Source organism: Artemia sp. Qi Xiang Cuo, chromosome 21 (genome assembly GCF_049724085.1).
Source record: "Artemia sp. Qi Xiang Cuo chromosome 21, ASM4972408v1, whole genome shotgun sequence".
Lineage (NCBI taxonomy): Eukaryota > Metazoa > Arthropoda > Branchiopoda > Anostraca > Artemiidae > Artemia > Artemia sp. Qi Xiang Cuo.
In genome coordinates this window covers 40,916,587-40,943,095 of record NC_142814.1, presented here as the reverse complement: position 1 = coordinate 40,943,095, position 26,509 = coordinate 40,916,587, and the positions used below count along the sequence as shown (strand labels likewise).

The window sequence follows — 26,509 nt, the reverse complement described above, 5'->3', positions numbered from 1 at the left end:
AAACTAAAATAATTTTCGGTATGTTTCAAATGGGGAAATTGAATGATTTCAGAAGAGATCACTACAAATCAAATATGGAAGTTTCCCGTTGCCTCGTTTTTTCTTCTAGGAGCATTTAAACTTGACCCACTTTTTATCCGTCGTGAAAAATTGTGTAGAAAATTTGGATCAACCCTCCCCCTCCACCCATACATAAGAGCTTGCTCTCACCTCCCTTTCTCCCTCCTGGATACTTATTCCCCAGAGAAGAGGCTGTGAAAGCTCCGAAATTGATACTGGTTTGCTCCAGGTCACAGTGCTATTTGCGAAGCTTTGGGCCGGATTTTGTTTTTATATTTAATAATTCGTCGTTTTGAAAATTTTTAATGTGTTGACCTATTTTAATTATCATAGTTTCCTTTATAGTTTTGAATAAAACTTACAGTTTTGACCTTTTTTATTATTACTTTTTTTTACTTAAAGATTTCACATTTGGGCCATGCCTATGAAAGTTTTTATCTTGTTTTTCCATAAATGCTTTCATTTGAGTTATGACTACGTGTCTTCCGCAGCACCTTGCATTTCAACAAACCAAATTTTAAGGCAGTGGCGGATCCAGGATTTTTTTAGGGGGGGGGGCAAGATAGGTTGATTCGATAAAAAAAATAAGGGGGGCCTAAAATAGGTTGATTCGATAAACTTGCGTTATGAGCAAGTTTAACTAACGCAAAATTTAGTTAAATAAGTAAATGTACACTACTTTAGGCTACGCTAGGGGGGAGCGCCCCCCTCACCCCCTGAATCCGCCACTGTTTTAAGGACTCTTAGTCCATGATTTTAAATTTCTGTTCTCTAATTCAGTAGCCATTGGTAGTGCGGCTGCCTATTTTTATCAGGTCTAGCTGCGGCATCTAATCTAACGATACGGCACTAATCCCGGTAATAATCTTCGTATTTTTTGATTATTATTCCTTATACCTGCTCCTAAGAGAAGATTGTTTTGTGACAACCTCTGCTGGAAGGCCCTTCCGTATGGCGATAGCACGTTTAATAAAACTTTATCTCAGTGACTTCCGGTGTGGATTTTTCTGATGTAGGTAGTCCAGAAAAACAGCATAATAGTGCATGGGCGCCCATAGGGGGGGGGCACCCCCCCCCCTTGGCTGAATGATGCTGACTTATTTTTATATTTTTGTTCTGAGATTTCTATTATATAGCATTACAAGTGCCAATTAGACGAGGTTTGCCCCCCCTGGAATTCAGCTTATGGGTGCCCATGTAATAGTGAGTGTATCTCATCGACTTAATTTTGCTTCAGTAGCTCTTACTTCTGACAAGTATTAGCACCACCAAGCCACCCAAGGCCAAGACGGCTGAGTGCAAGCTCAGGCTTATTCTTAAATTTTCCTTTTGACTTCATTCTAAGACATCAAATTCTCTTTTAGCTGAATTCACGGTTAGCCACTTTTCACTTTATTATTTGAAGGACTACAAAAATCACTCTATTTATTAACCATTGCTCAAATTCAGATGAGGTAACATGCAATAGCGTTATTTTTCTTATTTTGTATCAAAACACTTCTTCAGTAGGCTACCTTAACATCGTGGTAAATGCATACCCTAACAATTCTAGACAAACACGGCTACGGAAAGTCTTCTTTTCTAAGTACGTAATCTGGCTTTGGTTCTCCATTCAGATAGCTCAGGGAAAAGAAGTCGTAGTTGCATATATTGCCATTGCCTCAAAGTAGAAGGTTAACTTAGATAACATCAATATGACTGTCTTCATGGTTTGAACACTATCGGTACAAGCAGCAAATATAGAGCGGCTGTCATTTGAAGTTCATTTGAAGTTGTCATTTGAAGTTCAGATTCTTCCAACCCTAGAACAGTGAAATTTACTCCTTCTCTGTTTTGCAAACCACGGAGAAGGGAGTCACCTGGTGAGACAACAGAGATAGGAAAAGCTTAAAAATATGGTCGCTTTTGTCTTTCAGTGAAGACATGCTTGTGTTTCCTTACTTTTTTTGAAGAAGATGAATATTCTTAGCAAAGAGTTTCAAGCAAAAAAGAAGCATCCATTGACTTTTAGAAAGTTCAAGGTTAAGATATCAGTTTCTTCGGAAATGTTTTAACTAGCCAGAGATGATAGCTCTCTAACCTTTTGATCCTTTCAAATTAATGTTGGTTCCAGCTAATTATCTAGACGTTGATGTGGCCTAGTTAGGGCCCAACATAAGCTACCACCTGAAAAGTGAGCAAAACTCAGGGTTCTTGACTAGCAGGAGTGTACCCAACATTTTTACTTGGGATTTTTTTAGCTTTATAAACAAAGGAGCAGGGGAATAGATCTCAATGACTGTATGTTGGAAAGTCTTAAGCGCCTGAGCCCAGAAATTGCAACATCCGCAGGTACCTCCATGCCATTGTTGTTTTGATTTCGAAATCTGCTTGCTAAATCTGAAACGTAATGAGAAACTATTCAAAATAAAACTAAAAATTGATAAAGCCTTCTTGATGTTCTGATAATGGTCGTGGAATACAACTTTTGGGTGTCGCTGAAGAGGTTTTGTATGGGCTGAGAAATTATGCTCAAAGACCTGAGGAATTTTCTACTCAATGTGTTCGATTTATCTCATTCAAGTGCCAACCGAAAGCTCTCAGACATGAATATTTAAAAAGAAAAGATCCCAGCCTGCTATTCACCCAAACTGTTCTGGATTTGATATATCCAAAACATTATACTGAAAGAACAAGCGATCGGTCAGTTTCGGGGAATATTAAACAAAGAAAAACAAAAAACTATACCTGTCATATAAAAATTGGCAAATGATATAAAAGAAAACCAAAGCGAGTTGTGCTGCAACACCAGAAAAAAATGAATAACAAGAGAAAATATTGATTTATGAATCGTTCGTTTTTCTAAGTTTTGTATTGTTGAAAAACAAAATCAACAAAACTTGTTTCAATGTCTTCAAGGCTATTTGGCAAAACTTAGACAAAGGGTATTGAAACGGTCAAGAAATATATTAGACCTATTTTCACATACTTACGGTGGGGCATACATACAGAGCCGTTCTTATGGTTTGTGATGCCCAGGGTGCCCCCTCCCCCAGCTGTGGTGTCAGGGACAGTACCTACTTGCCCTCCTTCCCTTTGAACGGCTCTGCATACAGACGACGAAATGAAGTTAGCTAAACTAGAACTGTCTATAGAAAAACAAGTATGGACTTTGAGACAGTTTTTTTTATACATCATCCCTATTTCTGGTTTCATTGTTCGGATTTTACTCTTTGAGCTAACTCTTGTTTTTATCTTGTATCAATCTCTGAAGATTTGGATGGCTGGCAACCATGCTTGACTCAATAGGGGGGCCGGCAGTTTAGAAAGAAAACACTGAAAATAAGGGAATTATACCGAACATGAAAAGACTGAGTAAATAAATTCACACTTCAGGGAGGGGGGGGGGGGTGACAAAAGCGTTTTAACTCTCTTTTGCTTTTGCATGACGTTACGGATGATCTAATACAGAGCGTTAATGAGCTCTAGCAAAGTATAGCAAAATATCTATAAGTTACGTTTTCAATAATACACTTCAAAAAATCCAATTTCTAATTGGAATTGAAACATTGATAATTATGCTAAAATTAATGTAGCTAAAAAAAAAAATAGATCAAGATTACTGAAACAAAATCTGGTTTTAAATTAGTTTTTCTTGGAATTTTGACTTTGTCTCCAAGGTTGTTGGCTTCTTTTCAAAGTGTTGATTTTTGTCATTTGTCATATTCAAAGACTTTATAATAACTAAACTCTATGAAATTCTTTCTATGTTTTATAATCTGTTATTATGTTATTATAATCTGTTATTTCCTTGCTCAAATTTCTCCGTTTTACTTATCTGTTGTAGATGGCATCATTAACCGCACCAAGATTCAAAAAGCTAAGAACTGTTGACGTTAAAACAGTAAATGATATAGATTAGCCTATAACAGATATATTACAATAGAAGAGATAAAGAAAGTGATTCAAAAGTTACCACTGGAAGCACCAGGTTTGGACATGATTTACCCACAGTATGTCAAACATAGATAAAAATATTGTTAGAAACGATTAGAAATTGCCTGGGAATATGGAAAATTTCCAAAAACATGGAAGGATGGGGTAGTGACTATGATTCCTAAACAAGAAAAAGAGGTAAAATTCTAGACAAGCTACTTGTTTCTATCTTGGAAAGGAGTTAGGTTAGGAAAATAAACTTTCAGTAATGAATTCAGGGTGGTTTTTCAATTAGCTGGTATCCATGCAAGAAGTCAAGTTTGCTTAATGCTAATGAATTAAAATAAAATATGATGAAAACATAATAGCTTAGAAACAAATTTTGGGTATATATTTGCACATTGGGGGGGGGGTAAAGCATAGCATAGGCTATATTAAACACATAATATAACCTATGCTAGGTCCCTTTTTCCCCCTAAACCCCAAAAAACAATACTCTAAATATTGTAAAACCAATGACAAACCGCAGTTTGCAATCCAATTATCTATTGACAGATACCTGTTTGACTAGTTTACTTTAGCATCTTCCCTATACAATATAGGGTATATATGCATGGTACCTATATGCATGGGTACCAGCTAATTGAAAAAAAAAACAAAAACATACTCTAGGAAGGTATTGCCAAGCTACTATATTCACCCTCTTCTGATTTGTATGTCTTTGAAATTTGCCTTCTTGACCTAAATTGGAATTTTAAAAATACAACATTATACCTTAATTTTCAGTTTCTTTTTCTCTGGATTTGAAAATGAAAATTCTGTTACTTGAGTAGAATTACAAGCCATACCAATGTTTATTTTTAATTCTAGGAAATGTATTTGCAGATCTTTGAAACCTCATAAATTGGTATTGAGCAAAGTTTTGATGCTGAAAATACCTTTTTTGTACTTTATTAGTGAAGAAGCTCTATTTTGCAAGGTTTAATTTTTGTAAAACAAACATATATAAAGGTCATCAAAGGTAGGTAAATATTTTGCTGTTCATATTATTGACTTATAAATAAAGCAAATATACCACTTGATGCCTTTTTTTTATGCTCTTTACAAATATAATAATTGTTTTTTTGCCCTTTCAGCCCTTTTTGAACCCTTAAAATGACAGAAATTTCTAGTTTTGGGTAAACTTACTATTTGATTAGAAATCCATTTTCTCAAGTTATATAATCCACAAGAATTGATTTATCATGAATAAGTTAGATAAAATATTCAAAACAATTTATCCATTATTCCATCTGTCATGTCTCTTCTTTCAGCTTTGATATTTTTTGACATATAGGTGAAACAGCAGTTTTAAGCAGCACAACAGAACAAGAAGAAAACATGGTGGATTTGTTTTGAACTATTTTTTTAAACTTATTTAATCTTGACAGATCAATGTTTATGAATTATACAGCTTTTACAAAATGGATTTGCAATGAAATAGTAATGTTGGAACAAATGTTATAACCCATTTTTACATTCCGAAAAATAACGAATGATGCTAGCCTATTATTTTCAAGGGTCCTAAAGAGGCTTAAAGTTGAATTTATAAGAAAAGCAATTATTATATTCAGAATGTAAATAAAAAGTGGTATCTAATGGTATGTTCAATCTATTTATAGGTCAATAATATGAACAACAAAATATTTACCAATTTTTAAAGGTCATCACAGGTCCTGGCCCTCTAGAGAAAGTAGGAGTTGAGTTAGGTACTTCAAAATACCTTCCCGGGACATAATTTAGCCTGTAGTTTCATCCCTGAAAGTTTCATTTTTCTAACTTTGCTATTTTCCAAGATAGCAAAAGTAGCTTTGTCTAGAAATTTATCAGCAAAGAAAATTCGAAAAGTCTATGAAAGAATGGTTAAGGAGAGGCTTACACGGAAAGTAGACAAAACAAACATCTTGAAAGATGTCCAATGTGGGCTTAGAAAGAACAGATCTACAATGGAAGTGTTAATAATGTTTATTAACTACACAGTATATTGTTTGGAAAATAAGACAATCCTTTTTGCAGTGTTCTTTGATGTGAGAAATGCTCTTAATAGTATTGTCCATCAACACATACTAGAAGGAGGGATGTCAGCAAAAATTAAAGGATGTTAACTAAGATTTTCTTATGGTTATTTACAAGAAAGAGAAGTGATAGTATAAGTGGGTTAAGCATATTTAGAAAAGTAGTGAGAAAATGTGGCATTCCACAAGGTTCTTCATTGGGGCCAGAATATTACAATATAAGTAAATTTGATATGCCCCTAGATACTGGAGAGGATAGAACTGGAACATTTTCTGATGATTATGGAATGTGGATTGTATGTGATAGTATTGAGGAGGGGCAACAAGGGCCCCAGATGAAATAAAACTTGTGGAAACATGGGCTAAGGAAAATTGTGTGCAGTTTTGGTCCAGATAGCAAAAGCAACAGTAATCACACAAAGAAAAAAGAACTCTGCTCTTCCCCTTTTTCTAAATGGGGCATATATTGAAATTTTTCTTCAGGGGGGGTCAGAGAAGGGGGTTACAAGGGAGGATCTTTTGATAGAAGATGTTTCCTTGGGGGAAGGGACATTTCTATGAAGGGGGCACCAGATTTCCCAGCATTATTTAAAAATGATCAGAAATTTTATAAAAAACAAGTTTTTTGAACTGAAAGTAAGGAGCTACATTAAAACTTAAAACGAACAGAAATTATTACATATATGAGGGGATTTGGCCCCTAGTCAATACCTTGCTCTTTACGCTAATTTTTTTTAGTACTTTCAAAAGAGCTATCTATTCTAATTAACCGGCCTTTGTGATTCAGGGGTTTGTGATTTGAACAAAATTTGAACTTTAGCATAAAGAGCAAGGTAGTGACATGGGGATGAACTCCCTGATATACGTAATAAAAACATACAAATATAGAAGTTCGTTACGTAAGTTAATTCGTAAGTTACGTCAGAACAAAATTTCGAGAAAGCCATTTAGCCAAAAAAAGAAAATTAATATGCAAATTTCGTTTTAATTATTCATGTACAGTGAGCTAAAATCAAAGCTTCATTAATTCAAAAACGTTCAGAATTAAATAAAAAAAATGTTTTTTTAACTGAAAGTAAGGAGTGACATTAAAACCTAAAACAAACAGAAATTATTCCATATATGAAAGGGGCTGTCCCCTCCTCAACGCCTTGCTCTTTACGCCAAAGTTTGACTCTGTGTCACAACTTTATTTTTTAAAACAATAAAAAACTTTAGTGTAACAAGCAAGGCGTTGAGGAGGGGACAGACCGTTTCATATACAGAATAATTTCTGTGCATCTTAAGTTTTAACGTTGCTCCTTACTTTCAGTTAAAAAAACTTGTTTTTTTATTTAATATTGAGAAAAGCATGCATGTTTGAGCTTTTCTTTCCAAAAAGACATAGGGCATTCAGATGAGCCTTTCAGAGAATGTTTAGGGGAGTGTTGAACTAAATCAAAACATATTATTTGTATACAGGTTTTCAAATGGGCGTAACTCATGGATGACTGAGTATATTAATTTGGAACTTTCGTTGTAAAGTCGTAACCAGGCCTGGATTTACCAATAGGCCCCATAGGCCTGGGCCTAGGGGTGCACAATGCCAGGTGGCGTAGTAAATTATCACTGAATTTTTTTCTTTAGAAAAACTGGACCGATGTGATTTATCGTCAAAGTGCCAGGTGCACTTTGCCGCCATACTGTCTATTCACAGAAAAGTGATTTTAAAACATCACAGGAATTCTGTGGCCACTTAGAAACTGTCAGATGTCTCCCAAGAATGGCAGCTGAGAGTTCAGCATCAGCTCTCTCTTTCATTACTTTTGGTTCATCAGTTATGTTCTGTTCATTGTTTCCACTGTCCCCGTATTTTCGGGAATAACACTGAAAATCTAGCAAAAAAGCTTGGGCCTAGAAGTGTCAAAGCTTTAAATATGGCCCTGGTGATAAGGGAGATGATCAATTGACCAAAAAGGCATTATTTGTATGATAGTACTACTACTACCACCTCTACTACTGCCACCACTACTACTACCCTTACTACTACTACTAACACACTAATACATTTACAATATTGAGGGTAAATTTGAACTATATCAAAAGAAACTATGTGCATGTACATTGTCAAAAGAGAAGATTTCAAGAATGGATTTGGGTGTTAAGTTGGAACTTTCAGCGAATGCTAAAAGGGAAGATCAATAGACCAAAAGGTAGTATGGGAATGCTACTACTAATATTACTAGCACTGCTACATCTACAACTACTACTTCTATAGCTATTACTTGTAAGGGTAAGAGTAGTAAGATGAAAAATTTCATAAAGTACACGAATATATAGGTTATCAAAAGGACATATCAGCAATGTCATAGTAATAGCTTATTGTATTAAGTTGAAACTTCAAGGGCTTGACGAGTGGGATGTTCAAATGACCAAATGGCAATACGTTAATACTACTGCTGCTACTAGTGCTGTTACTATTAGTACTATCACTATCAATAGTAGTATATATACTACTACTGTGACCACTATTACAACTATTCCTAAGGGTATGAAGGTGAAATTTTCAGGGGGGGGGTGAATTAATCACAACACGACGTCTGTATGCAGGCTGTCAAAAAGGCATATCAGCAATATCTGAGGGACAGATTGGTGTGTGAAGTTGAAACTTAAGGGTTTGTTTTAGGGGATGTTGAACTAACCAAAAGACAATATTTCCATCCTGTTGCTACTGTTTCTACTCGTACTGCTGCTACTGCTACTATTATTACTACTTTTATTAGTACTACTGCCACTAAAGCTAAGGCTCTTAACTTTATTGCTAATATTACTAGGCTACTGCTACTAAAGTTAAGGGTGTTAAGGCAAAAGTTTTTGAGAATATTGAAGCTGTATTGAACTGAATCAGAAAACACTATGCTCACACAGGTGGTCAAGAGGACATATCAGCAATGCTACAGGAATGGTTGATTGTATTAAGTTGAAGCTTTCAGCGTGTGTTTAAGGGGGTGTTGAAGAAACCAAAGGTGCTATGTGCATACTGCTGCTAATGCTACTACGCAAGCTAAGGCTTTTAAAGTGAAGCTTTCATGGAATATTTTGGTAGATGTTGAACTAAATCAAAAAGAACTATGACTATGTAGATTTTTAAAAAGAAGAGAAAGCAGTATCTCGAGAACAGCTTATATTATTAAGTTAGACCTTCAAGGGTAAGTTGTGGCGGATTTTGAACTAGCCAGAAGGCACTATGTGTATACTATTAATACTACCACTACAGTTACTGTTACTAATGACGCTAAGGGCATCAAGGTGAAACTTTTAGAGAACGTTTAGGGGGAGTTTCAATTAAATGAAAAAACTTTATGTAGGCTATGCAGGTTTTCGAAAGGGCATATAAGCAATATCATAGGCAGCGCTGCTCTATAATAGCTAGTACTATCATTGGAACTTTTAAAGGAGCTAATTGAATTGGAAATCGAAAGTTCCAATGCCCTTTTTAAGAGTAAAAACTGATTTGAGGGTAAGTAGCCTTCTCCCAAGCCCATTCCTTTTCTAAGCACTATTACGATTTTTGAGACAGCTATTTTGTTGGGCAAAGTAGAATGGTCCAGTAGCTATGTCTCTAGGGACATTGGGTATATCAATCCCTCCACAGCAATGTAATTTGCCCATTATTCTTTAAAACTAAACGTTGCTTTAAAACTAAATCAAAAGGCCTTGTGTGTATGGTTGCCAATAAGACACATCAGCAATGTCTCGAGAATGACCGCGAGTGTTAATTTGAAACTTGCCGGGCTGCTATTGTTACTTCTTCTGCTCTTACAATTGAAATAAATCAAAAGTGTGTAAGGGCATCCAGGTTGTCAAAGAGCATAGATAGAGTTTTTCGGGAATGGTTTTAAGTTTTGTTTTTTAGGTGAACTTGAGGAGGTATAAAATTAAATGAAACAATATTATTTTTGTCAGGAATAAAAATTGCTGAAAATGTTTTTCCAGCATACCCAAGCAAGCCTACTGCAAGCCTAACTATGGATTCTTATAGAAAAAAAGAAAAGACAAAATATTATTTTTTTCCACAAAAAAGATTGTGTTAATAAAAAACGAACAGAAATTAATCTGAAGATTTTTCCACAACACAAGTTTTTCAAAGAAAATTAAAGAGCTCCATTAAACCAAAAACCAGCAGAAATAAAGTCAAATAATATTCCAAGCATTAAACCACCACAAATGACCATCAATAAATAAATGGAACCCCAAAACGAACAAAACTTACAATAAATAAATAAGCAAATTATGATCTGGCCATGTTTCTGAAGGCCAGATCATAATTTGCGCTTTACTGAAAAAATAACAAAAACAAATGACTGGATTGTTTGTTTAATATATATATATTTTTCTTTTTAAATATATCTATATATATATAGTATATATATTATATATATATATATATATATATATATATATATATATATATATATATATATATATATATATATATATATATATATATATATATATATATATATATATATATATATATATATATATATATATATATATATATATATATATATATATATATATATATATATATATATATATATATATATATATATATATATATATATTTATATATGTGTATATATATATAAACATATATATATATATATATTTATATATATATCACATATGTGTATATATTTCTTGGTCTCCTCATTTTTGGTTTAATGGAGCTCTTTATAATGGAAAAATTCGTTTTGTGGAAAAAGTTGTTTAAAAGTGCGCCCAATAATGTTACCATATTGGAACATACAGTGTCATTAAATTCCATTTTCTTTGGTAAATAATCATATGTTTTCATACTCTTATCTTCAAGTTCTTTATAGTATATTGAATATAGTCTTAGAATTTAAATACAGTAAAAGCTTGGCTTTTGATAGATTTTCTAATCTGTACAATAATTTTGACTCATCAATATTAACCTGACATTGTAAAGTTTTAGTGATAAAAAAAGTACACGAAATTTATGTTATACTCCAAAGCCATTTATGGCCCTAACAGAGGAAAGGGGTGGTTATAACACAACTGTAACAGTAGCTACAATTATATCCGGAAAAGTGTTCAACGACAAATGTAACCATGCTTGACAATTCTGTCGACACATTCTTTAAATCCCCCCTCCAAACTTAAAACCCTAACTGCATCCCTAAATCCAGTGTGCCTAGCATGGTTTCGTTAGTAAGAGACCACATCACATGAATGTAAAGTAAAGTTTTCACATTAATATGTAAATGATTAAGATAAAAACTCCCTCTATTGAAATTTGGGTTTTGAATGATCAACTTGAATAAATATGTTACACTTCTTTCAATTAGATTTTCATGTTTTTGTGTTTATGTAACTAAACTGGCTTAAACTAGCTATACTGTCCAGACTAGAACTTTATTTGGTTTGTTTTTCTACATCTTTCGAACATAAATCTTTTTTGTGTTATTTGGAATCCACAGTGAATTTCTGAGGCTACTCTTTGGTGCGTAATAGACCTTAGACATTACGCACTGGGGACTACCTGGGGACCTTGAGTAGGAATTTGGGTAGAGAATGCAGGGTCTAAAATTTATGTAAGTTTTTTTTTCCAGATCGGCAAATTATATCGTATCGGTGCGATATCGATATATCGGTATCGGACCCCAAAAATCTATATTGGTCGGGGCCTAGTGAACACTCCCGGTTCATTTTTTGGTATATTTTTTTTCCTGCTCGCCTCCGGTTTTTAATATATTAACAAAAGAAAATGAGTTTTCTGTCGTTCCATAACCAAGAATTAGCTCTATCCATCCACCGAATTAATTTGTTGAATATTTTTGTACATTTTGAAATTTTGTCTTTTAAATTGCAAATGAATTGAGTAATAGTTGAATTTTTTTTTAATTGACTATTTTTATATTTTTTAATTAACTTTGAAGGCTTTTCCAAGACAAAGTCTAAGAAATATGAAAAATATGGTTTGGTGGATAGGTATTTCTGAGACTAACAAATCCCATAATATAAATATCTTGTCCTTTTGGTTAGCTACAGGCGGTGGCTGGACTTGAAATTGCTTGTTGGAGAGGAAATATATGCTTTAATATTTGGGTTTCGGAAAAATTTCGAGGTTAAATTATGCTGTATCATTGATATTTTATTTTTTATGATATAAAAATTTGCAGTGGTTTGACATGAAACTTGAATAGGGAAATTAAAGTTGATATGAATTTAATTTGTATTTGTATTTTTAATGTATTTTTTAATTTATTTTTAATTTATTATAATTTATTATTATTAATTTATTATATTTTTTAATTTATTATCTATTAATGTATTTTCTAATGTATTTTTAATTTAATTTGTAGATATTTGGTGAACCAGTATACTTTGGTGTTTTATATTATTTGTATTTAAAATTTATTTTATTTTTATTTAAAAATTTCATCGAATAAACAGATAAGCACCACATTAGATAATGTCAAGTATTTCAATTTTGTAGATACAATGGTAACCAGTAAATCAACATTATTGACGCCATTCGAGTTTCAAACCGTTTTCCTGAATGATATAATAGATGAAATTAGACTTCCCAATATAGACGAAGCCCTACAATGCATGAATGGTGCATCAAAAGAAGACGTTTTTACTTGAGTAAACGTGAGCATTCCAAATTTAATTTACATTTGGAATATTGTTAAATAGAGGATTAATTAAAATTCAGTGAAAGGGGTGCTATGCTGCGAGCCTAAATCTGTTTTTTTTTTTTTGTCAAAACCATTTTTAAAAGGCAATTCCTATTAAGTACCATAATAAATCAATTACACATGCTAAAAATTTACAAGGTTTTGCTTGTGCGTTTTGTACAACCCTTTGAATCGATTGATATGAAGATGTTAAGCCTTCTCAAGTACTACAACTACTACTAACAACTCACCGCAGCGCCAAGCCGCCTGAGGTCAACACAGGCACGCACGCTCCTCCTCCGTCCCAATCTATTCAAATCCTCCCTTTTTACACCCTCCCACGAAGTTCCCATTTCCTTTAAATCTTTCTTTATGACGTCCTCCTACCCCAGACGAGGACAACCTGCTTTCCGTTTAGCCCTAGACGGTTGGCCGAAAAGAGCGATCTTTGGCAATCTGTCATCCTTCATCATCACAACGTGCCCTAGCCACCTCAACCTTTCTTTCATTATAGCCCTAAGGAGTGGTATTGGACCACATTTTTCGTACAGCCTATTGTTTGAAATACGGTCAGTCAACCGAGTACCCACAACAATCCGTAGACATTTTCTCTGGAAAACATCTAGCCAGTCTTCATCCGCTTTTCGGAACGCCCATGCTTCAAAGTCATATTTGACCACCGCCACCACTGTAGGCTCTAATATTCTAATCTTGGTTTGTAGACTTATCTTCCTATTCTCCCAAACTTTTTTTAACTGTGGAAAAACAAACACCCTAAGCATTGGCTATTCTACTTTTAACATCTTCACTGCTCCCACCATCTTTACTAATAATACTACCAAGGTAAGTGAAGCTGCCCACCTGATCAATGTCTTCATTACCCAATGTCACCTTTTCATCTTCAATTATTCCTAGCCTTAGTGACTTAGTCTTCTTAACATTAATTTTTAAGCCTATTCTAGCACCCTGAACTCGCAAAACCTCTAAAAGTTCATTCATTTTTTTCACACTTTCATCTAGGATGCTTAAATCGTCAGCATAATCTAAGCCCAGGAGACTTTCCTCCCCATTTGATTGCGTGGTCTCCCATTGCTTTTCCTGTGCTCCTTAAGACAAAGTCCATCAAAATAGTCCATATAAAGGGGGATAGAACACAGCCCTGCTTAACTCCTGATTTAATGCAAAACCAGCTGCTAACCTCATTTCCTATCTTAACCGCAGCAGTGTTATTCTCGTAAATAGCACTAATCACTTTAATGTATTTGTCTGGTAAACCCAAAGAAAATTTTTTATGGAGTTGAAGAACTCATTCGTTCCGCTTGAAATAGAAAACGGCACAGACAGTCCGGAAACAGCATGGCAAAAAATGAAGACAACTTACAATCAAGTTGCTAGGGATGTGCTCGGGTATAAGAAGAAACCGAAGGAAAGATGGATATCATAAGAAACTTGGAAGCTAATCGACGAGCGCAATGACTTGAGACAACAAATTTTTTCTGCTGGCGGCGACAGAAGTTTGGTCTTCGCAAATGTCCTATATAAAATGAAGGACAAAGAAATCAAGAAGTCGGCAAAAGCTGACAAGCGGAGATGTGTAGAAGAAAAGGCTAGACTAGTAGAGGAAGAAGCTAGAAAAGGAGACTCCAAAGCACTTTACAGGTTCACAAATGAAATGCTAGGAAAGCTGCCCAGCAGATCGATCTAAGTCAAACATGAGAGTGGAAAAGTTCTGACCGAAACTGAGAAAATTGACGAAAGATGGGTATCCCACTTTGAAAAAGTTTTAAATAGACCGGGACCAACTGACCGAGAAAGCATCCCTTCTATGTCCTTTCTTAACCTTAAGATTGACGAAAATCCCCCAATATCTGCGGAAATACTTGTTGCAGTGAAGAAACTCAAGGATGGAAGATCACCTGGTGAAGACTGCATAACTTCGGACATGATCAAAGCATCAATGAGGACATGCCTCTTAGTGTGGATAATACTGATTGTAACAGTCTGTAAGTCCGAAAAGGTCCCTGATGACTGGACCAAAGGGACAATTATTAAGGTATTTCAGAAATGTGATGATGCTCTTTTCTGAGATAGCTGGCAAGGTATGATCCCAATATCAGTACCAAGAAAGGTTGTAGCGCTTGCAATACTCGGAGGCCTGAAAAAAGCACTCGATCCGTACCTGAGAGAAGAGCAACATGGCTTTCGGACAGGTAGATCTTGTTCAGATCTCATATTCACGCTCAGGACTCTGATAGAAGAAGCAAATGAGTGGTCCAACAAAATATACATACTCTTCATTGATTTTGAAAAGGCTTTCGATTCCGTGGACCGTGACACGCTCTGGGAAATTTTACAGTATTATGGTGTCCCCAAGAAAATAATAAGTTTGATCATGGCCTTTTATGAAAATACGGAGTGTTGAATAAAGACAGAGAACGGAACAACTAGCTACTTCAAAATTATGTCAAGAGTGTCGCAGGGATGCGTTTTATCCCCCTTTTTATTTGTAATTTTAATGGATTATGTTTTGAGAGAAAAGGCTGGCTTCGGAATAACAGTCGGAAATAAAATCCTCTTAGACCTTGACTTTGCAGATGATGTGGCACTTCTGGAAATGACAAAGCAGCGACTCCAGGAGCTCCTTAATAAAGTGAGCGTTAAAGCGGAGAAAGTTGGCCTAAACATCAATATAGACAAGACTAAATCAATGACAACATCAGGCTCGCCAGTCGAGCTCCTGCACAAAAATCGTAGAGTCGAACAAGTCCATGAATTTAAGTACATCGGAAGCTGGGTCGATTAGACAGGAGAGGTGCAAAATGAGGTCAAGAGAAGAATTTGCATGGCAAACGCTGCTTTCAACAAACTTAAACCTAATGGAAATCAAAGAAGTACTCGCTTGCACTAAATCTGCGACTTCTTAATAGCAACGTTTTGTCCGTGCTATTGTATGCCAGTGAGTGCTGGAAACTAGATGTTGGGACGGAGAAAAGACTCACAGTTTTCGAAAATATGTGCTTGAGACACGTGCTGAATATCGGTTGGCGTCAAAGAGTCAGCAACATTGAGGTCCGCAGAAGAACTGGACAGCCGCTTATTACTGAAGTGATTAAGAAGAAGAGATGGAGCTATCTTGGCCACGTCCTTCGGATGGGGAACTCAAGAATCCCAAACCAGGTTCAACAATGGCAGCCGCGTGGGCGTCGAAAGAGGGGAACACCGAAAAACACGTTCTGCCGCACGCGTGATCGTGATCTACACAGTGCTCAGACATAACTGCAACTCCAGTGGGAGGCTGTACTCGCCGGAGTGCCAATATGTCACGTTTACCGAGGCTTCGTTGATTCCCTATGCACCCCAGATGGCTCAGGAGGACCTAAGTAACTAAGTAATACCGTACAAGGGTAAAACCTTTACTAAAGCTCTTCTATCAACAGAATCGAACGCTTGCTCATAATCTTTAAAATTGAGGACCAAAGGTGTTTGACAACTCAGGCACTTCTCAATTATTAGCCTAAGAGTGAAAGTTTGGTCGACACATCCTCTACCTTTTCTAAAATCGCACTGTTCTTCTCTTAAAACTTTGTCTACGGCATCTCTCAGTCTAAAAAGTGTCATATTACCAAGTAATTTACTACCTACAGAGACCAGACTAATGCCTCGATAATTACCACATTCACTTTTATCACCTTTCTTATAAAGTGGCTTAATTAAGGTTTTCCTAAAATCTTTAGGTACCTCCCCTATTTCGAAAATCATATTCATAATCTTCAGTAACTTATTTCTAACCTCAGAGCCACCATATTTAAGAAACTTATTTACCACGCTATCAGCACCTGGAGCGTTATTATTTTTTTAATCCTTTTAGTACTGTCGCTAATTCTTCCTCATAAACAAATCTTTTTTCACATCCAAGGTATCACAAACTTTTTCATTGTCCTCTATATCTTTTCCTGCAACTCTATCTCGGTTGAGCAAATTCTCAAAACATTTAAAATAACTATTAATTTGTAATTAGTCTATGATTGTATTTTTATTTATTAATGTATTGATTATGCAATAAATCCAACCTTTGTTGAATTTATTACTAAGAACATTGGATAAAATTATCATTATATTCTGTTTATTTTTCCTTTTACATAGTTTGAATTCTCAAATTAGTATTTTGCCGAAGTAATGTTCATTTCTATAATTTAATTTTTTTTAAATTTAAGTGGCTATAATTGAATGGTCATTTCTATAATTTAACATATTTTTTAAGGAACCATTCACCTGACTAACTATAAAGTGAAACAGGTTTTTATTGTTATATTAACCATAAAATGTAGAATTATGATTCTGGGCAGTTCTATGAAACATAGACCATTTTAATTTTATTCATATACATAAAAGACTATTTTAACCTGATTTTTTGAGAGAAGTTTTCACCAAAGGGACTAAAAAACAGCTGAAATGTTTGAATTACTATTATTGTAGCATATGTAGTTATATGTAGCTATATGTAGCATATAGTTATATAGCTATATGTAGCATTTTAGTTATATGTAGCATAAAAAATAATTTCATTTCCCTAATAAAACCAAAACCTTGAATCAAAATAACCTTTTGCAAGATTTTTATATCATTAGGGCTGTTTTTTAGCACTAAGATCTTTCATCTAAGGTCTTGCATCTTTCTGCAAAGATTATCGTTTTTTAACTCGTCTTTGTTCTAAGATCTTACAGCTCACTGATGTTAGCAAAAAGTGCGAAGAACGCCACTGTTCTGCCATATAGAACAATGATGAGAGAACTTTGATGATATACTCATCATTGTTCTCAGACCGCTTATCAGAGCAGAATGATGAAAGACGTTTGCATAAAAATGACAAAAGATTTAAGATCTTGGTTAAAAAATTTAATCTTTAAGCGTTTTCTGACAAAAGATGCAAGATCGTAGCACATTGATGAGTGAAAAAACGGCCCTATTATGTCATCTATTGGTTTATTGTCCATTGTTAAATTTCTTTTTAAGGCTACATTTCATCATTCATTAAAAATGTAAGTTTTATTAATATAATAATTTACCAAAGATTACGATTAATGATATATTATAAAGATGTCTTTAATTTTTTATGTCGAAATTTAATAAAGCATATTATATTCCAAAAAAATTTATATCAAGAGTTTTGCTCAATTGGTTGATGGAGGTTAAGGTCAATTGTTATCTATTAATTGAAACAAAAATTAGGTTTTGTATTTATATATTTCAAAAAACTGAAAACGCAGAAGAAGAAAACCGTTAAAAGCTGAAAAAAGCTTTTAACAAGTTCTAAAATTTAATTTCATATTAATAAAAAATCTAATTAATAAAAATAATTATGTTAATAAAAATTTATTAATATTAAATAAAATCATCATATTAAATATAAAAAATAAAATATTGTTTTAATAAAATAACAAAAATATTATATAATATAATAAAAATAAAATATTATATAATATAAAAATATTATATAAAATTAAATAATAAAAATAAAATACTATATAATATAAAAATATTATATAAAATTAAATAAACAAATAATTAGTAAAAAATTTTAAATCTTAGTCTTATATTAGACCTTATTGTATAAAATTTTAGTATGTTATATTAAAGATATATTAACTGTATACTAGAAACATTCCATAACATTGTAAATGCACAAAAAAGTTATGCTTCGGTAGGGGTTCTTATAGTCTGATTTCTAACTACGCTTTCGAGCTCTTGATTTTTTAAAGACAATAATGTGGTAAATTGTGGTAAGTGGTAATATAATGTGGTAAGTGGTAAATTGTGGTACTTTTCATAAGATTATCCTATTTCAAAAAGAAAACATTGCCAATGAGGCCGACCAAACGTCCGTATAAGCTAATTACATTAGAGGAAAAAAAATATGTAAACATGCCTTTGAATAATATATCTCCAATATGCCTAGTTTTTGCTGCAATTCTGTTGCTGAACAATCCAATTTTAATCAGCCTATACAGTATACCAGTACCAATCACAACTGTTTTTTTTGTATTTAATTCATTGTATTTTGGTTTTGTTTCTGGGATAATATTTTACACAAGCAAAATCCCATCTTTCATCAAACAAAGTTGGTGAAACTGAAATCAGATGTTGTATATTTGTTTAATTGTTTTTATATAATTAATTTTTCCTGGTTAAAAGTTAGATTTTTTGGTTTTTATTAATGTCTGAAAACTCACATGGTTATTGAACCATGGGACGATTTCAAAGAAACTTTTAAACAGTTCTTAAATGAAATGTAAAATAATTACAAATACTGACTTATTTAATGCATAAATGTACTTTAAATTATATAAATAACACCATTCTCGGATGGATACGTGTAAAGTCCATTTTATATGTTGCAATTATACTTTACAATGTCGAGCGGCAAACGGCAGCATTTTGCAATCAAACCGTGAATCTAAAATAAAAATAAACAAAATTAAAAAGGCAAAATAAAAAAAAACTATATCAGAGGCAACGCTTTGAGATTGTCATTTTGTTCAAAATAGACCAAAGATCATATATCAAACTCCGGGGTTTATAAACCCCCTCAGAACCCGAGGCAAGTGTTGTAAATTATGCCCCGGGGGCATATAAGGTTTTTATAGAAGGGATGGTCGTATAAACTTCGGAGGGGGCTCATTCGATTGGAAATTGAAATTTCTAGTTTCCCTTTTAACATTCAAAAGGGACAGGAGGGCAACTAGCTCCTCCCTGCCTCCTTTTCCCCAAATCCATCCGATCGAATTTTGAGATAGCTATTTTGTTAAAATAAGTTTAAAAATCAGATAACAAAAATTCTGGTGTTGAGACTACCCCCAAGAGCCCGGGAGCAAGTCTTGTAAGTTCTGCCGTAGGGGCATATAAGATTTTTCTGCGATGATTTTTAAGATAGTTCAAAGATCAGATAAGCCTGATCCTCACCAACCCTCATGCTTTGTTTCCATCAGATGTTTTTTACTTCGGGTTCTTAGGGTATAAGAAATTTCCTTTTTATGTAATGATAATTTGTTAATAACAGTAGTTTTTTCTTTAGAAGATGAAACAAATCCTAAGAAATATCTTTGCAATGATGAGAAAAGTGGCTAAAAAAGAGGATTGGGTAAGTTATTGCTTATGATTTATTGTTTAAAGACTGTTTTAACTTTTTTGTTTACCTTGATTTAATTTAGTAATAATTGAACTCGGAAACACAATATTATTTATCCTGTAGAGATGAGTGAGAAACTAAAAATAAGTGAACAAGTTTTTATGTTAGTCACTATTTTTAAATTGATTGTTAAATAAAACTGTAATAATTAAAAACTAAAATTCCAATAGCAATCAAGATCACACAAAAGAAATATATATGTTAAAAAAACCTATTTTATATCTAAATTATTCTTTTTAGTTTTGTTTCATTTAAACATATAGAGCAATGGTGCCTAGATTACCTTTTGAAACGTAATGGTTTTATTTTTAAAGAAATACATTTCATTCTTTGAAGTGAAGGTTTCCAATTACAAACCTATTTGGCTTTTTTATGCATTTTAAAGGAGTATCTTTAGAATGAAGAAATATTAATGGAAATGCAGTGTATATCAGCCTGATGGAACTAGATTGCAAATGCAAGAAATAAAATGTTTATAATTTTCGCCACGTCTCCAAATTTTTAAATAATAACTCGTACTTATTTTTTTGTTTTTTTTTTGTATATTTTTTTTTTTTTTGAGTGGACTAGAAACTAATTTGATCTAATTGAAAAGACAATTTCCTTGTTTGTAAAAATTCTTGATTTATGTGTTACATAAATTATAGATAAAATATGTTTCCTTTTCAAATTACACTTTGAAATTGAATAGTTTTATTTTTTTTGAATAAATCCATTTTATCCCATTTAATCCATTATATTCGTTTCGTCGAAAGTCTTCCGCCAAAGTGCAAAGCGTTGAAACCAATGCGACTCAGGTTGGGTGTTACAGCTTACAGAAAAAGCCTTTTGGCATGTCCAGGTTGAGAAACAATTCGATACCTCGGTAATTCAAGCCATGTTAGATGTGGACGACTTGCTGAAGCTGTGGCATATACACTTTCCATCCTGCCGATCCAGCTGGATAAAACAATGGGTAGGTAAAGGGCTCCATACGGTCAGCATTTTTAAAAATGACAAGATTTTTGCCGCGTTGTTTTACAACCACTTTATTTGACGGAAAACCATGGTCAGCATTAAGAGTAGGTACCATACAGTGGATACTTCATTACATGCAGGAGAGTCTATAATCGACACCATTGCATGCAGGAGGCTGCTGTCCCAGTGAAGCAGCTGCTCGGTTTACCTCATCCTCCACTTTTAGCTTTTTTAGGGAGTTTTAATTTCCCAGTAGATTCTGGGAAATTAAAACTCATTTTAAAAATAAGTGTGTGCCATGTTTTGATTTTGGACAATATTTATTTTTCTGGGTTTCAATTTTTTCTTTTCTAATGCCCGCTATAGGTGTAACCAACTTTAAGCCCATCAATGCTTAAAGAGGAAATTTAGTGGTAGTTTAACTTTATGTAACATATATATGTAATATATATGTGTGTAATATATATTATGTGTAATATATATGTAATATATATGTGTAATATATATTATGTAACATTATATAACATATATAACATAACCATGTTAAACATATAACGCCCATGTTTCTATTTTGAACTTCTATGTCCTACTATTAGCCTCAGATTTGTAATCAGAAAGTTAAAGTTCCTATAAAGAAAATAAAATCAGAAAGCGGTAAACAAAAAAAAAAAAAATTTTAACGAGATTGTTTTAAGCTCAACTGAGATCACGTATTACACAAACAACCTTTGGCATAGTTGTTTGTGTCTTGCAATATTCCTTCCGAGAAAGAAAGGTTGAGGTGGTTAGGGCACGTTGTGCGGATGAAGGATGACAGATTGCCGAAGATTGTTCTTTTTGGCCAACCATCTACGACTAAACGGAAAGCAGGTCGTCCCCGTCTGGGGTGGGAGGACGTCATAAAGAAAGATTTAAAGGAAATGAGAACTTCATAGGCGGGTGTAAAAAGGGAGGCTTTGAATCGATTGGGGTGGAGGAGGAGCGTGCGTAGGTGTGTTGGCCTCAGGCGGCTTGGTGCTACGGTGAGTTGTTAGTGGTAGTAGTAGTAGTAGTTTAAAGCTAAAAATATTACGACTACTGATGGTTCGATCTTTGATTACGTTAAATGAAGCTAGAGCGAAAGATGTGTTGGATTCTTTTTGGAACTCTGAGATCAAGTGATGATCTAAAATAAGACGAACCAATTCTTTGGATATTAGTGTGAATCGCTCCTTGCTTACAGTTCCTTAACGCTAACTGTAAAGGCAAACGTTAATATTTTCTCTACTTTTTCGCATTTCTTTTATAATATACATTAGCTAGAATTAGTTTGTGTATGTTTTCTTTTCAAACCACCTTTTGAAACTGAATAGTTTTATTTTTCGAAGAAATCCATTTTATCCCTTGAATTGAAGTTTTGCAATGACAAATCTATTTGGCTTTTATGCTTTTTAAAGGAATGTGTTAGAATATATATATATATATATATATATATATATATATATATATATATATATATATATATATATATATATATATATATATATATATATATATATATATATATATATATATATATATATATATATATATATATATATATATATATATATATATATATATATATATTTCCATAATTTTCTTACAAAAAACTAAAGTTTACGGTCAAAAACCTTTATTAATTCAGATTTTACGGAAATAGTTTATTTTTCGAACAAAAACACACACACTCACACAAACAAAAGCACACACACAAAAACACACACACACGAAAACAGACACAAAAACACACACACACACACACACACACACAAACGCACACACACACAAAAACACACACACACACAAAGAGACAAAAAACACGCACACACACGCACATTTATTAGCTCAGATTTTACGGAAATAGTTTATTTTCGAGCCAAAACTGGATTTTTTTATAACCAAAGTTACACATTTAGGACAAAGAAATGTATTTTCCATATTTTTCTTACAAAAAACTATATTTTAAGGTCAAAACCTTTATTAGTTCATATTTTATGAAAATAGTTTATTTTCAAATCAAAACTGGATTTTTTTTAACCAAAGTTTCACATTTGGACCAAAGAAATGTATTTTCCATAATTTTCTTACAAAAAACTAGAATTTACGGTCAAGAACCTTTATTAGTTTAGATTTTATGGAAATAGTTTATTTTTCGAACCAAAACACACACACTCACACAAACAAAAGCACACACACAAAAACAAACACACACGAAAACAGACACAAAAAACACACACACACAAACACACACAAAAACACACACAAACACAAAGAGACAAAAAAAAACACACGCCCATTTATTAGTTCAGATTTTACGGGAATAGTTTATTTTCGAACCAAAACTGGATATTTTTTTTCTAACCAAAGTTTCACATTTGGGCCAGAGAAATGTATTTTCCATAATTTTCTTACAAAAAACTAGAGTTTACGGTCAAAAACTTTATTAGTTCAGATTTTACGGAAACAGTTTATTTTCAAATCAAAACTGGATTTTTTTTTCTAACCAAAGTTTCACATTTGGGCCAGAGAAATGTATTTTCCATAATTTTCTTACAAAAAAACAGAGTTTACGGTCAAAAACCTTTATTAGTTCAGATTTTCCAGAAATAGTTTATTTTTCGAACCAAAACACACACACTCACACAAACAAAAGCACACACACAAAAACAAACACACACAAAAGCAGACACAAAAAACACACACACACAAACACACACAAAAACACACTAATTTTCTTACAAAAAACTAGAGTTTACGGTCAAAACCTTTATTAGTTCAGATTTTATGGAAACAGTTTATTTTCAAATCAAAACTGGATTTTTTTCTAACCAAAGTTACACATTTAGGCCAGAGAAATGTATTTTCCATAATTTCTTACAAAAAACTAGAGTTTACGGTCAAAAACCTTTATTAGTTAAGATCTTACGGAAATAGTTTATTTTTCGAACCAAAACACACACACTCAAACAAACAAAAGCACACACACAAAAACAAACACACACAAACACACACAAAAAACACACACACGCAAACACACACACGCAAAAACACAAAAAAACAAAAACACACACAAACACACACACACAAAAAACAAAAACACAGAAATACACACACAAATACACACTCACAAATACACACACACACAAAAAAAAACACAAACAAAAGCGCGCACACAAAAACACACAAACTAAAGCACGCAGACAAAAACACACACAAAAACAAAAACACAGAAATACACAAACAAAAACACAAAAACACACACACACAAACAAAACACACAGACACACACAAACAAAAGCACGCACACAAAAACAAACACACACAAAAACAGACACAAAAACAAACACACACACACAAACACACACACACACACACATAAACACACAAAAAAACACACACACACAATACATGCGCACAAAAAACACAAAAAAACACACACACACAATAACAAAAACACAAAAACACACACACATTCTATATTCGAAATCAAAGATTCCTGGCACTGTCTTGGGAATCAAAGATTCCCAGCCCACCGCAGTGACCGCCCCAAAAGTGGGTGGACCGAGGAGTGCCGCGGGCCCGCTGCGGTGGGCCGGGGAGTGCCGCGGGGTCCTCTGCGGCGGGCCGGAGAGTGCCGTGGTTGTGGCGCGGCACTTAACCTAATATATAAAATCCATCTCTAAATTGATTAGACGATTTTGGAAAGAGGTGACGTGGGAGGAGTGGGGGTCCTCTCACACATAAATTATATTTTTTTCACAATATCATTTAATAGGTTAATTATCCTAACTTAACTATACCCAACTTTTACTGGCTTTATGTATAAATTTCATAACTTATAAAACCTTTCCCCAGGGGCTGAAGGGGGGGGGCCATTTTATCTCTAAGGACATAGTTATTGTGCCTTTCAACTATGCTGAAGAAAAAAAATCCATCTCTAAATTGATTAGACAATTTTGGAAAAAGTGACGTTTCACAGAAGAATTAAATATCTAAATGATAAAAGATGTGTATTTCTACTTCAAAACTTTCCCAAGAGAGTTAAATGATGAATGGGGGACAGTGATTCTTCCAGATTCCTCTCTCTTATGATTTTCATAATAATAAACCGTTATTACTCTTTATTATTAGCTGTTTGAAGGTTTTAACTCCAGTGCAAATTGGATTATAGATAGAAATAAATTACTGAATACCTCAAATGTAGTCGTCGATTCTTCAATGGCTGATGTAAGTTTAAATAGCTTTTTAAGACATGATAGAATTTTTGTATATCGATGATAGACAGATGTTAATTTTCTAAGAATTGAAACTGACTTGGTTTTCCGTAAATTGAATCTTTTCTATGACCTTCTATTTCTAAAATCAAATTGTGTACGTGTATAATTTTGTTCCGACCTTGGGAATGCATATGGGGTTTTGTGCCCAACTTATGTTAATTTCTGCTCGGTTTGAGTTTGAATCAGTTAATTATTGTAATTTCTGTTCGTTTTGGGTTTTATTTATTTATCGATGCTGATTTGGGGTAGTTTCACCCTTCGTAGATTATTTATTTTATTCTTGCCCACGTTTGTTTAATGAAGTTCTTTACTTTTCTTTGAAAAACCTATTTTGTGGAAAAAGTTTTTCAAATTAATAATATGAAAGATCGCCATAATTGCTTATTCGATATGAAATGCATTGTATTTATGTTTGCAGATGCCACATTGGTACCTGTTGAAATTAAAATCCCCTTCATTGTTTGTGAGAAGTCTAAAGATGAAAATAAATTCAGTTATTCACTGGTTTTCTTGCAATTGTTCATTCCCAAATCTCTCCAAGGCTGAGTTTATTATGTTTGAAAGATGTATGCAAGGAATTGTTAAAATTAGAAATGATCAGCTAGTTATCATGGTTGCAGCAGTAGCTGCAATGTAGTACGAACAGCAGTCCATAGTAATCAACATTTAAAAAACACTTTCTCTCTCTTTCTCTCTCTCTCTCTCTCCTTCTCTTTCTCTTTCTCTTGTCGTATGTAAAAGTTTAAACATTAACAATCTGTCGATTCTTAAAGACAATTGCACCTTAAAAGGAGGCTTTATCTTCTAAGGTCACTCGGGGCCAATTATTTTAACCTTGTTTGTCTCACTTGTTTTATTTGGCGTTCGTTACGACCAAAAATCTGCGTTTATCATTTGTTTATCATCGTTTTAAGTGGGTATTTGTATTCTTAGCCCACCAACAGCATCAAGTCATTGCGACAGATTTTAATACATGTTTATAAAAAAAAACACTCTCTCTCTCTCTCTTTCTCTCTCTCTCTCTCTCTCTCTCTCTCTCTCTCTCTCTCTCTCTCTCTCTCTCTCTCTCTTTCTCTTGTCATAAGTAAAAGTTTAAACATTAACAATCTGTTGATTATTAAAGACAATTGCACCTTCAAAGGAGGCTATCTCTTCTAAGGTCGCTCGGGGCCAGTTAGTTTAACCCTCTTTGTCTCTCACTTGTTTAATTTGGCGTTCGTTACGACCAAAAATCTCCGTTTATCATTTGTTTTTTCATCGCTTTAAGTGGGTATTTGTATTCTTAGCCCACCAACAGCATCAAGTCATTGCGAAAGATTATAATACATGTTGATAAATACCCCCCTCTCT

The 26,509-nt window shown here is 33.5% G+C and overlaps 1 long non-coding RNA gene across 1 annotated transcript; it reads left to right on the top strand.

The window, feature by feature from the left end:
• Positions 1-3,936: 3,936 nt before the first annotated feature.
• LOC148939550 (uncharacterized) lies at positions 3,937-20,046 on the top strand. Its single transcript, XR_016143542.1, has 3 exons — positions 3,937-4,030; positions 12,535-12,692; positions 19,791-20,046. It is a non-coding gene; the product is annotated as an uncharacterized LOC148939550 (long non-coding RNA).
• Positions 20,047-26,509: the final 6,463 nt, after the last annotated feature.